This window comes from Staurois parvus, unplaced genomic scaffold, assembly GCF_062004578.1.
Source record: "Staurois parvus isolate SC_StPar_1 unplaced genomic scaffold, SC_StPar_1.0 ptg000727l, whole genome shotgun sequence".
Lineage (NCBI taxonomy): Eukaryota > Metazoa > Chordata > Amphibia > Anura > Ranidae > Staurois > Staurois parvus.
The window spans coordinates 3,330,327-3,344,094 of NW_028318523.1; the positions used below are offsets into that span (position 1 = coordinate 3,330,327).

Here is a 13,768-nt window from a genome sequence, read left to right on the forward strand (position 1 = left end):
TCAACCACAGAGCCACAGCTCGGCCCCACCCATCTCTCTCCTCATTGGCTCACTGGCTGTTATTGACAGCAGTGGGAGCCAATGGCTCTCACTGCTTTCTCAGTCAATGAGGAGGGTGAGTCCCCAGAGAGCTGGCTATTGGGGGGCTGCTGCACAAAGAAGGCACTTTACCTTCATCCATAGAATGCATGAAGGTAAAAAAAAACCTTGAGCCTTTACAACCACTTTAACATACTCTTAGGGCTGGTTCACACCCTAGAAATGCAGTCCGGAGGTTTTTCTGCATGCAAGGTTTTGGTGCGTTCTGGTGCGGTTTCCCTTTTTTTTTTCCTTTCATTTTAAATAGGGATATGTGCTTTCTGGTGCACTGGTGTGAACTAGGCCATTGGAACCCATATACCCTTTTGTCCATGCATTTTGATGCAGACTGCATCTGATGTGAACCGGCCCTTAAACTCTCACAACCAACATTAATTATATTTAGTCCTTATACTGCTAGTATTAGTAAAAAGATAGGAAGGTTTATTATATTTACTTATTTTAACCTGCTTCTCTGATGAATGCTCTCCTTGCCCAGCCTGTCAGTTTAGGTGGGCGACCATTTCTTGGTAGGTTTGCAATTGTGCCATACTCTTTCCATTTTTGGATGATGGATTGAACAGTGATCTGTGAGATGTTCAAAGCTTGGGGTATTTTTTTTTTATAACCTAACCCTGCTTTAAACTTCTCCACAACTTTATCCCTGACCTGTCTGGTGTGTTCCTTGGCCTTCATGATGCTGTTTGTTCAATAATATTCTCTAACAAACCTCTGAGGGCTTCACAGAACAGCTGTATTTATACTGAGATTAAATTACACATAGGTGGACTCTGTTTACTAATTAGGTGACTTCTGAAGGTAATTGGTTCCACTAGATTTTAGTTAGGGGTATTAGAGTAAAGGGGGCTGAATTCAAATGAATCCACACATTTCAGATATTTATTTGTAAAAAATTTTGAAAACTTATTTATCATTTTCCTTCCACTTCACAATTCTGCGCCACTTTGTGTTGGTCTATCACATAAAATCTCCTAGATTGTAAGCTCGAAAGAGCAGGGCCCTCGAACCCCTCGTGTAGTGTATTGTTACTGTCTTGTCTCATGTTCTGTCCCCCTTGCTACTGTACAGCGCTGAGCATACCCTTTGGCGCTATATAAATACTGCATAATAATAATAATAAAAATACATTTACGTTTTTGGTTGTAACATGACAAAATGTGGAAAATTTCAAGGAACATGAATACTTTTTCAAGACACTGTACATCCCAAGAGCCTTCATGGGAATTTTTTTTTTCTTTCATCAGGAGGAGGGGCTTTCTCAGATAAGCACACCTACCTGCCTGAATGCCCGAGCTAAGGGCAGATGGATTCCAGGAAGTAAATGCTACAAGAATCATCAGCCCTTACGTGAGATGTCCACAGCTATAAATATGCTTTGAAATGTTTTTTTCCCAAAGTGATTCCTCAACAAAATAAATCATGGAGACGTGAATGGATTGGGGGAGTTTATATATAATATAAAAAATGAATTAAACAGCGTTTTCAATTTGTGGTCCTCGGATACAGTTGCGTTCCTCTTTAAAGGAGGAGTTAGCCATTAAGCCTGTAATAGAATCAACAATATAAAAGCTTATTATAGCAAAACAATTTGTGGGAAGAAGAGTACAGCCGTGTAGATCCTCCTGTGTTTTTTCAGTGGCCGGCAGTATTATTGCTGCATGTGGTCTGTGCGCTTTCATGGATGAGCGGGGAGGATTTTCTTCAGTCCAGGCTTAGAGGACATCTGGGCTGTTAAGTCTGTAGGATGGGGATTCTAGCGTGTCTGATGGAGGAAATGTTGTAAAATTAACACCGGCCTAGGAAATACCATTGGTTATCTAGGGCAGAAAGTTCTATTGTCACAGCAAACCCTGCTTTATTTTTATGTAGCAGATACAACTTTTGATTTTTTTTTTTTTTTGTGTAAACCAGTTATAAGAGGACAACAGCTGGTGTAGCCGATCTCCTTCTGAAAATGCTATTTGTCTGGCTGATTTATTGTCCCCACTGTCCCTGACCTGGAGCAAGTATTCTGATAAGGGAAGCTAGAGGGGAGTCCACATTTGCACACCTATTCCAGGTAATGAGGGGAAGATTTACTTACAGTAAGTTCACACCTAAGCATTTTCTGCCGCGTTTTGCAGAAACGCAGTACAGTCCATTTAACATGATTTCCTATGGGACAGGTTCACATCTCCGTGTTTTCACCCAGTGCGTTTTTTGGAAAGGGTCAGGCAGTTTTTTTTTTAAGCAAAACATTTTGGGTTTTATAGACGTCAATGGGAACACTGCAGAAAAATTTGCTGTGTTTTTGATGCATTTTGCATTTAAAGTCTGCCTAGCAATAAGAAAAATTTAAAAAAGCATCAAAAACTCGTCAAAAACGCAAGTGAAGAAACGCCAAATGCAACCTGAACCTAGACTAAACCTGGAGAGTGCAAAATCTGGTGCAGCTCTGCATAGAAACCAATCAGCTTCTAGGTTTTATTGTCAAAGCTTAAACTGGAGCTCCACCCAAAAGGGGAAGTTCCCTTTAAGTCTTTGTTCCCCGCTCCCCATAAAGGATTGGCACTTTTGAGAAGCAGGGGGGAGGGGGTACCCAAAATTGACAGGTACACACTCCCACTTCCACTGCAATCGTCTAGGCGATCGGAATTGGAAGTTGTCCCCCTCAATTCCTGTAGTTTTGTGGGACACGTGACAGGTCCCAGAAGACTATAGGACCATTAATGAAGCGCAGCGCTTCTCGCACATGCGCAGTGAGTACCCAGCTGTGAAGCCACCAGCTGTCACAGCCTGGTGCCCACACTGAAGATGTCGGCGCCAGGGAGAGAAGACGGCTGGTGAAACCAGCCCTGGTGAGGACACCGCTGGACCGAGGGACAGGTAAGTGGCTGTATTTTAAGTGTCAGCAGCTACAGTTTTTGTAGCTGCTGACTTTTATTTATTTTTTTTTAGGTGGAACTCCTCTTTAATTGAACAAGCTGAAATTAGAAGTTGATTGGCTACCATGCACAGCTGCACCAGATTCTAAGTGCTCCAGTTTTAGTACATCTACTTCAGAGTCAAAAGTGGATCCAGTCTGTCAGCCAATCACCGAGCACCTTAAAGGATTACTAAACCCAGGACCCTTCATTCACTATATCTGGTCTCCTACAGTACAGAGACCAGAATGGAAATGCAATTATTTTAGTATCTATAAACGGCTAAATACCTTTTCACATCCGCAGTATATAGCAGTCTTGTGACTTCCATCAGTGTCCAGCAGAGCACTGGTTAAAGCTTGTAGGAGGAGTTTTTGTTCTCCTCTGTCTGTTCTATGAGGCTTCATGACCCCGACCCTCTGGACAGTGCTGATTAGACCTGTGCTGATCACATTCACTCCCCCAAAAAAGACTCTAGCAATACACACGAAACTGAGCATGTGCAGAGTGCCTTCTAGGGCTCTGCACTATGAGCTGATGAGTTGAAGAAGGGGAGGATCAGAGAAGACGGGATCAAACAGCCTGTTTACACAATGCAGAGGATTAACTCCTTAGTTTCCACAGTATAACAAGCATGTTTTGCTGCATATACAGACTGATTTTACTGTTGTGGGTTTAGTAACACCTTAAAGCTGAACTAAAGGCAAAACCTTTCTTCAGTTTATGATAGAGTGATTAGAACACCTGTCAGTTTTTATTGCAGTCTGTGGCCCCAGGATTCACCCTCTCTAGTTGTCATGTTTACTATTATCACTGAGCCCTGGCTCACACTGATGCAAATCTGATGTGGTTTTGATGTATTCCAGAACGCATAGATTCACATTTCAACTGAGATAACATGGCTTTCTATGGAGGTCGTTCACACCTGTGCATTCCAAACAGATCCTGTGTGTGCTTGATGCAATGCTGTGCGTTTTTGAGCTCCGTAGACTTGAATGGAAACCACAGTGAAAATGCATAGGTGTTCAAATGCAATGGGATTAAATACATTTATTTCTAATGTCACAAAATTAGGCAGAGCAGAAATTGCAGCTGTGTAAAATCACATCAGAACCAACTGCAGAATCGCAACTCAACTGCTCCTCAAATCGCACTCGAAAATGCATAGAAATCGCACCTCGTCTGTGTGAACCAGGGCTGAGAGTGAAAGAAAATCCCAAATTTTGGGTTGTCACCACAACAGGAATAGAGGGGAAATCTTCTAATGGGGGAAGCAGGGATCCCTTCACTTTACATGGCTTTCCACCTGTTTTGGCTATGAGCTATGGGACAGGAAGTGAAAGGAAATCTCCCATATGGGACACAGATGGCAAAAAAAAAAAAAAAAGGGTAATAAATCCCTCCCTTAAGTTTTGCCTTTTTCTCTACTGTACACCCCGTATGGATCTGAGCAGTTTCTACCATGGGCCTGTTTAATCAGAAATAACTTTTTCATTAGTTAGGATAACAAAGTAATACATACTGTATATTATTTTCAGGGACCAATAGGGCTTCCCCTCATTTCATGATCTCTTCCAAAAATGATTTTTATTTTATGCGATCGTTAGACCAAAAAAGTAACGACATAAAAACTCAGGTTTTTTTTTGGCCAGTGTTCGTTTAAAAAAATATATATTACTGCGGTTAAAAAGTAAAATGTGTGTTCTATAATTAGTCCTGTTTACAAAGTCACTAGGGGCTTGTTTACACTGTAGTTGGGATGAGGGGGAGGAGGTTCAAACAAAATAAAATGTGGCTCAGCCACATTTTTACCACTCCCCAACCCATGTTCCTTGTGCGGCAAAGGCAGCAGTCGGGATTCTACACATGCCACACCTGGGATGCTTTGCTTAGGGCCAATGTAAATGGCCCCATTAAAAGTCATATGGGGCAACAATGTGTAGCCAGTGGTGGTGACGCTGCTGATTACACGCTGACAATGTTTACATCTCCCTCTGAATGTGTTGTCATGGGTTAGTCGGTTTCTGCACATGCACCATTACATGATTGACTCATTCAGGGGAGATGGATACATCAATATTGTGTACGTAGCGCCACCACTAATGGCTACACATTGTTGATTTTCACATGTTGGCCCTAAGAAGTGGTGGCGGCCAGTAGGATCCTGGTGGGCAGGATGTATGTAAACGTTGCACAAATGTTACATGCATACAGCATATAGATAACGTTTTATGCAGAGTCTTACAAAGTGTAAAGCAAAGTGTAAACGTTTTATGCAGAGTCTCTACAAAGTGTAAAGCAGTATTAAACATCCAAAAATGTTATATATTGCAGCTTACTAATCATTATATGTGGTGGCTGCATTAGTTTTTTTTTCTGTTTTCAACTGGTGGTCTGGCAGTAACCACACCTCCTCTATCAGAGCTCTCCTGCTCTGGATGAAGGAACACAGGGGGCGCAGGGGAAATTTGAATAATATATTTAAAAAAATATATATTTTTAAAAATATATATTTTTTAAATTTATTCTTCAGATTCTTTTTTAACATATAAAAAAGTAATTTTAGCATATGTTTACCTATATTTGTAATTACATTCCAAAATTGTAGATTTGTATTTTTAAAGACATACAGTATATTTGAAATGTATTTTTAGAAATATTTTTCATATATTTTGTAATAACGCATTTCAACATACAGTGTATATATATTTATTGAAATATATTTTGAAAAATATTGAATATGGCCAAAATTGTAGCATTTCAAATATATGTCAATATATTTGGGAAGAATATTTTTAAAATATATTTCAAATATATTTTTCTTCCATGTGGTTCTAGGGGGAGGGGAGCGTTAGATGTACTAGCAGATTTAAATACACTAACATATTGAAGCCAAACTCCGGATCACACTTTAAAATCATTTATTTATTTATTATTTATTTATTTCAGGTACTTCTATAGCGCCGTCAATTTACACAGCACTTTACATATATATTGTACATTCACATCAGTCCCTAACCCTCAAGGGGCGTACAATCTAAGGTCCCTAACCTACATTCATACATACACATACTAGGGCCAATTTTGACAGGATCCAATTAACCTACCAGCATGTCTTTGGAGTGTGGGAGGAAACCAGAGTACCCAGAGGAAACCCACGCAGGCACAGGGAGAACATGCAAACTCCAGGCAGGTGGTGTCATGGTTGGGATCCGAACCAGCGACCCTAGTACTGCCAGGCGGAAGTGCTAAGCATTTAGCCACTGTGCTGCCCTGATTACAGCAAACATATTTTTTTCCTTTTGGGATAAGGTTTTACATAAATAAAAGCTGATCAGTGGTAAATGGGTTTCCTCATCCCTCTAACTGCTACATCTGCAGGACCGCATGTTCTGTTGACAAATGACAGACTTATGCTGGCCATACAATATACAATTTTCTTGTATAATTTTCCTTTAGATTTACCAGAACCTTATAATATGAGGTCAAACCTAAACACTTTCAATTTGTGTGCAGTCAGGCAGGCCCTAGCACTACATATTTGAAGGTAAATCCAAAAAGTGTGTAAGAAAATTGTATAATGTATGGCCAGTTTTTACTGGCAGGATCACCAGGTGAGAATGAAGGAAAGAAAGCCTAAAAAATAAATAAATGCAGCCATCACATATAAGAACTGGTAAGCTGCAATATTATAAATATTTGTTTTATTATTCTGCTTTAACACTTTTTTTCATTCGAGTTAGAGTAAGGGAGGGTTATAGTCCCTGTCAGTTTTTTGTTTTCTGTTTTTGCCATCTGTGTGTCTCATTGGGGAAATTTCCCTTCATTCCCTGCCCCATATCCAAAACAGGAAGTGAGGGGAAATTCCTCCAGAACTAGTGTCTCCATTGAAAGATTTCCCCTCTATTCCTGCTATTTCGTGACAACCTAAATTTGGGATTTTTCTTTCACTTTCACTCTGTGATAACGGTAAACAAGTTAAATAGAGATGTTGAATCTCCTTAACGGGGACACAGACAGCAAAAGAAACCTGGCAGGTGTTCTAATCCCTCTCCACTCTATCCAAAAAGAAAAAAAAAAGTTTGCCTTTATTTATACTTTAACCACCTCAATACCGCGCCATAGTTGAAAGACGGCTCTCTTATTCTGGAAGGGCGTGCACGGGCATCCTACCAGAACACACCTCTCGTGTGCCCCCTGAGGCTCACATTGGGTGCACTCTATGACTGCGTGTTCTTTGGACACAGCTGATCAAAGATCAAGATAAAGGGCCAATCACATAAGCCCTTCACCGTGTGATTAGCTGTGTCCAATCACAGCTGATGACATGTAAACCAACTTGCCGGTTATCGGCATTCCTTCCTCACACAGTGGCAACACGTGGGGAAAGGAATACCGATAACCGGCAAGGCTGACAGGGCACATTTACACTGATAATCAGGGCACTGATCGTCAGTGCAGCCCAATCGGTGCAGCTTATTAACACCCATCAGTGCTGCCTCTCTGTGCTCATCAGTGCAGCCTCGTCAGTCATCAGTGTAGCTTATCACTGCTGCCACATCAGTGCAGCCTCACTATTGCCCATCAGTGCAGTCTCACTAGTGCCCATCGGTGCAGTCTCACTAGTGCCCATCGGTGCAGCCTCACTAGTGCCCATCGGTGCAGCCTCACTAGTGCCCATCAGTGCAGCCTCACTAGTGCCCATCGGTGCAGCCTCACTAGTGCCCATCACTGCAGCCTCACTAGTGCCCATCGGTGCAGCCTCACTAGTGCCCATCGGTGCAGCCTCACTAGTGCCCATCGGTGCAGCCTCACTAGTGCCCATCGGTGCAGCCTCACTAGTGCCCATCGGTGCAGTCTCACTAGTGCCCATCGGTGCAGTCTCACTAGTGCCCATCGGTGCAGTCTCACTAGTGCTCATCAGCGCAGCCACGTCAGTCATCAGTGTAGCTTATCACTGCTGCAACATCAGTGCAGCCTCATGAGTGCCCATCAGTGCAGCCTCACCGGTGCCCATCAGTGCAGCCTCACCAGTGCCCATCAGTGCAGCCTCATCAGTGAAGAAAAAAATTACTTATCTGCCAAATTGTGGGGTGGATGTAACATTGTTGGTCTTCTTTCATTTGTTTACCAAAAAATAAAAAACCCAGTGGGGACTAAATACCACCAAAAGAAAGCTCTATCTGTCTCTCCCCCCTCCCCCCAAAAAAAATAAATTTGAAAAATTTTATTTGGGTACAGTGTTGCATGACTACGCAATTGTCATTCAAAGTGCGACAGCTGAAAATTGGCCTAGGCAGGAAGGGGGTGAAAGTATCTGGTATTGAAGTGGTTAAAGTGCACTTATCTGTTCAGAGCAAAGCTTTGTAAATGTTGCAGTTGGGCTCCTCACATGAGGTTACATTGCGTGTTTGTCTCCATGTTCAGAGCAGCTGTCCATGTATCTGTAAATGAAATGCCGTGTTGCAGGCTCGATAACCCAAACTTGTTTTTCTCCCTTTCATTGTCATGTTATTTTTCTGTGTTTTTAATTGTGCTCTGATAGCTCATACATATTTAACACTGCATAACAGCATATAATGATTTTTGTTTTGTTTTGCAAGAGCTAATGTTGCACCGCCATTAATCTCGGGGTATTGGAACAGAATGTAATGGGGTATCGCGTTGCAGAGCTGTAACACATGATACTGTTTACTCCCGAGTCGGGTTACTGGAACGTACCTTTCAGTGCTCAGGATAACCGCACGCGGATGTCTAATGTTAACCCCTTTTGCTGCAGCATTTCAAATGTATGGAGACAGGACAGTCCTTAGAAACAATCCTACTCCAGACAAATTTAATGGCTAACTTCACTTTCGTAGAAAAAAATTTTTTGCAGGTTATAAAAAAAAAAAATACCATATACCAGTGGTTGTCAAAATATGAGCTAAAGGGAGCCTCCGGTGCGGCCCCAGGCATCACCAAAGGGCTGAACATAATGTTCAATATATGTAAAGCTTGAGAGGACCAGTAGATATTGCAGACCTAATCGAGGAAATGAGGGGCAGAGAGTGTGGTCACCCACATGGAAGAAATATATATTTTAATTATATTTTAAATATATTCTTCCCAAATATATTGACATATATTTGAAATACTACAATTTTGGCCATATTCAAAATATATATATATATATATATATACACTCTATGTTAAAATGCTTTTTTTTTTATATATTACAAATCATATGAAACATATTTTTAAAAATACATTTTCAAATATACTGTATGTCTTTAAAAATACATTTAATCTACTGTTTTTGTAAAATATATGTTAAAATGACTTTTTTATATGTTAAGAAAAATCTGAAGAATATGTTTAAAAAATATTTATTTTTAAAAATATTTTTCATATATTTTGTAATGTATAAAACACGCATTTCAACATACAGTATGTATGTGTATATGTATGCACATATATATATACAGTGGGGCAAAAAAGTATTTAGTCAGCCACCAATTGTGCAAGTTCTCCCACTTAAAAAGATGAGAGAGGCCTGTAATTGGCATCATAGGTAGACCTCAACCATGAGAGACAAAATGAGAAAAAAAATCCAGACAATCACATTGGCTGATTTGGAAAGAATTTATTTGGAAATTATGGTGGAAAATAAGTATTTGGTCACCTACAAACAAGCAAGATTTCTGGATCTCACAGACCTGTACCTTCTTCTTTAAGAGGCTCCTCTGTCCTGCACTCATTACCTGTATCAATGGCACCTGTTTGAACTTGTTATCAGTATAAAAGACACCTGTCCACAACCTCAAACAGTCACACTCCAAACTCCACTATGGTGAAGACCAAAGAGCTGTCGAAGGACACCAGAAACAAAATTGTAGACCTGCACCAGGCTGGGAAGACTGAATCTGCAATAGGCAAGCAGCTTAGTGTGAACAAATCAACTGTGGGAGCAATAATTAGAAAATGAAAGACATACAAGACCACTGATAATCTCCCTCGATCTGGGGCTCCACGCAAGATCTCACCCCGTGGGGTCAAAATGATCACAAGAACGGTGAGCAAAAATCCCAGGACCACACGGGGGGACCTAGTGAATGACCTGCAGAGAGCTGGGACCAACGTAACAAAGGCTACCATCAGTAACACACTACGCCGCCAGGGACTCATCCTGTAGTGCCAGACGTGTCCCCCTGCTTAAGCCAGTACATGTCCGGGCCCGTCTGAAGTTTGCTAGAGAGCATTTGGATGATCCAGGAGAGGATTGGGAGAATGTCATATGGTCAGATGAAACCAAAATAGAACTGTTTGGTAGAAACACAACTCGTCGTGTTTGGAGGAGAGAGAATGCTGAGTTGCATCCAAAGAACACCATACCTACTGTGAAGCATGGGGGTGGCAACATCATGCTTTGGGGCTGTTTCTCCGCAAAGGGACCAGGATGACTGATCCATGTACAGGACAGAATGAATGGGGCCATGTATCGTGAGATTTTGAGTGCAAACCTCCTTCCATCAGCAAGGGCATTGAAGATGAAACGTGGCTGGGTCTTCCAACATGACAATGATCCCAAACATACCGCCCGGGCAACGAAGGAGTGGCTTCGTAAGAAGCATTTCAAGGTCCTGGAGTGGCCTAGCCAGTCTCCAGATCTCAACCCCATAGAAAACCTTTGGAGGGAGTTGAAAGTCTGTGTTGCCCAGCGACAGCCCCAAAACATCACTGCTCTAGAGGAGATCTGCATGGAGGAATGGGCCAACATACCAGCAACAGTGTGTGCCAACCTTGTGAAGACTTACAGGAAACATTTGACCTCTGTCATTGCCAACAAAGGATATATAACAAAGTATTGAGATGAACTTTTGATATTGACCAAATACTTATTTTCCACCATAATTTGCAAATAAATTCTTTCCAAATCAGCCAATGTGATTAATAACAACACATGCAGCGCAACAGTTGGTTAATATAAAGTAACATATAAGGTAATACGTGATGAACTACTAGTGCTTAGTAGTGATTTAAGTGTCCTCATAACATAATGCAATAGTCCCAATAAACCGTGCAAAACGTGGTTGACTCCGTGCTGAAAAGTGTCAAATACTATGCACTCACCAGAAAGCGCATAATATGCGCATTTGAGTTGTCAGACCACTCCTAGTCCTAGAAAGTTGAGCCTATGTGGATCATCTGGCAAGCTGTCACTCTGATGGGAATAAACTTTTCCTTGGCCAGCAGGGGGATTCCCGACATCCAGAGACCCTTAATAGCATTGATCCAGGTTCCTCACCAAGGGCACTCATATGAAGTATCCACCTTAAGAGAGGGGGGGGGGGGCTTGACCAAAAAGCCCACCCCAAAAAACACTGATAGTGTAGTACGTTTCAAAACAATCCTTTATTGCAGAGTAAACAGACAGGTCACTCACAGGGTTTCCCAGAGTCAAAGATGGCCGCCGGCCTCCACGAGGTACGGAACGGCGTGACGTCACCGGCTAGGCTCCACCCTGACGTGTTTCGTGCGGACGAGCACGTTATCAAAGGGAACGAGCACTAGCCGGACAAACTTATATATACTGTTTCCCGCGCATGCGCGGTGAAACGAAAAAAGCCGGTGACGCCATTTTGGCCCGCTCGCGCATGCGCGAAGCATACGATAGCGGCCATTTTCTTGGTTATCACGGCTCAGGGTAGGCGATCATTATGCATTTATGTGAATCCATCTCACCTGCACTCCTATATCAAAGGCAAGTATACAGGAGACGGAAAACCATCCATATTGCAATGTATGCTGGCCATAAGGAGTGTTATATATATTATTAAACTGTCCCTGACTCCCTTATAATGGAGTTTGATACAGGTGCAGTCAAATTTGCTGAATGAAGGCTAATTACATAGCACTTATTGCACTTCCCTATAAATATATTTAAATATAGCCAGACATCAATGAAATTAAGAAAAATAATTCATAAATACTAGAAACCATGCCTAAAACCAACCCCCTGAGCCAGGATAATTTACACTTCACATAATATAAAAACCTTATATAAGCCATATGTATAAAATATATAAACATATACGTATATGCATTTAGGTAAATAAAAATTAAAAAATGAATTAAAAACATATCAACTTGTATCAATAAAACAATTAATATCAAGGTCTACATTCAGGCCTTGAGGGAAAAAGGACTGTAACTCATAAATCCACTTTGTTTCCAATTTGGAAACCGATCTCTTTTTGTAAGTGCCCCTCCAGTGTAGCGCTGCATGTGTTGTTATTATAGTGTGAAGGTTTGAGGTTTGTGCCTTTCATGCCAGCTGCTGGTTATTCATCTCCAAGCGCTCGTTAATTATTCTTTCAGCCAATGTGATTGTCTGGATTTTTTTTCTCATTTTGTCTCTCATAGTTGAGGTCTACCTATGATGCCAATTACAGGCCTCTCTCATCTTTTTAAGTGGGAGAACTTGCACAATTGGTGGCTGACTAAATACTTTTTTGCCCCACTGTATATATATATTATAATTTTTTTTTTAAATACATTGAATACAAAATTGTAGTATTTCAAATATATGTCAATATATTTGTTAAGAATATTTTTAAAATATATTTTTCTTCCATGTGGGCATGCTACATTTTTGGCTGGGGATATGCTACAGAAGTCAATATGAAACTAGGAACATGTTACATCAATGCAATCAATGTTCCCGCTACAGACTGCTGAGGTCCGAGGGCCGTACATCCTATACCAAAAGGCTACATGTGCTGCAGGTTGGGCACCAGGGGCATATACCATTGCTGCACAAGTCATATTGTAATTTAATATTATAAAATGTTACCTTTCCTTTTTAATTTACAATTGTCGTAATTTTCTATAAATTTAATGCAGTATGGCAACCTGGAGGTACAAAGTTGGTGTACAGAAGGCCCCTCAGAAATGATGCAGACACTGCAACGTTTCTCATCAGAACCCTGAAAGTGCATCAGCTTCTTGTAATGAATTAGTCACTCCCACTCAGAATTAGTTCTGCACAAGGGAGGATCTAATAAAGAGAAGAAACAGGTAGGAATCTGCAACAAAGTTTGATAAAATCCCTGCAGTGTTCATAGATCGCCCAGAGGGGATTTTTTTTTTCTTAACAAAAATGGAGTTACTCTCTAAGATAAAGTGGTTGTAAAGGCTCAAGGTTTTAGAACCCCTCTAATAGTTACCTGAGCCTATTGTGTATGAACAGGCATAGCAGCAGCTCGGGAGCAAGCCTGCTTGGGTGCCGCAATAGCAATTGCCTGCCCTGGGGGCTCTCAGGAGGAGGGAGGGGCCAGGAGCGCCTGCTGGAGACTTGAGAAGAGGAGGATCTGGGCTGCATTGTGCGAAATTATTGCACAGAGCAGGTAAGTATGACATGTTCATTATTTTTTAAATTGCCTTTTAATATCACTAAGTAAATCTGTTGTGAAAAAAATATGTAGGAGAGGATTACTTTTCCTAATAAAAATGTTAGTTGCCTGGCTGTCATGATTAAAGTGTATGTGAACACTAACAATGAACTTCTCTTATTTGCTCCCTTTTGATTTGTTAAATATGCATTTTGCGTTCTGTTCTATCTCTGTGATATCTATAAAACATACCTGCCAGAAATCCAGACAGCTGATAACTTTGTGTGCTTTCTTCCTCTGCTGTATTTTTTATTGTCCACAGTTTCTGGGGACTACCGAGCCCCTTCCCCTCTGTTAGGCTCCTTTAACATAGGCAGCCAGGAGGCAGTAAGA

At 41.2% G+C, this 13,768-nt stretch overlaps 1 protein-coding gene across 2 annotated transcripts in view; it reads left to right on the plus strand.

Annotated features, from left to right (window-relative positions):
• SRBD1 (S1 RNA binding domain 1) overlaps positions 1–13,768 on the plus strand; it is a 275,758-nt gene that overhangs the window by 242,506 nt on the left and 19,484 nt on the right. The window contains exon 21 of one of the 2 annotated variants that reach the window (XR_016306420.1): positions 1,344–1,446. The exons of the other annotated variant lie outside the window; for it this stretch is intronic. The gene's annotated coding sequence lies outside the window, so the exon portion shown is untranslated. The remainder of the gene's footprint in view (positions 1–1,343; positions 1,447–13,768) is intronic. 2 annotated transcript variants of the gene reach the window in all.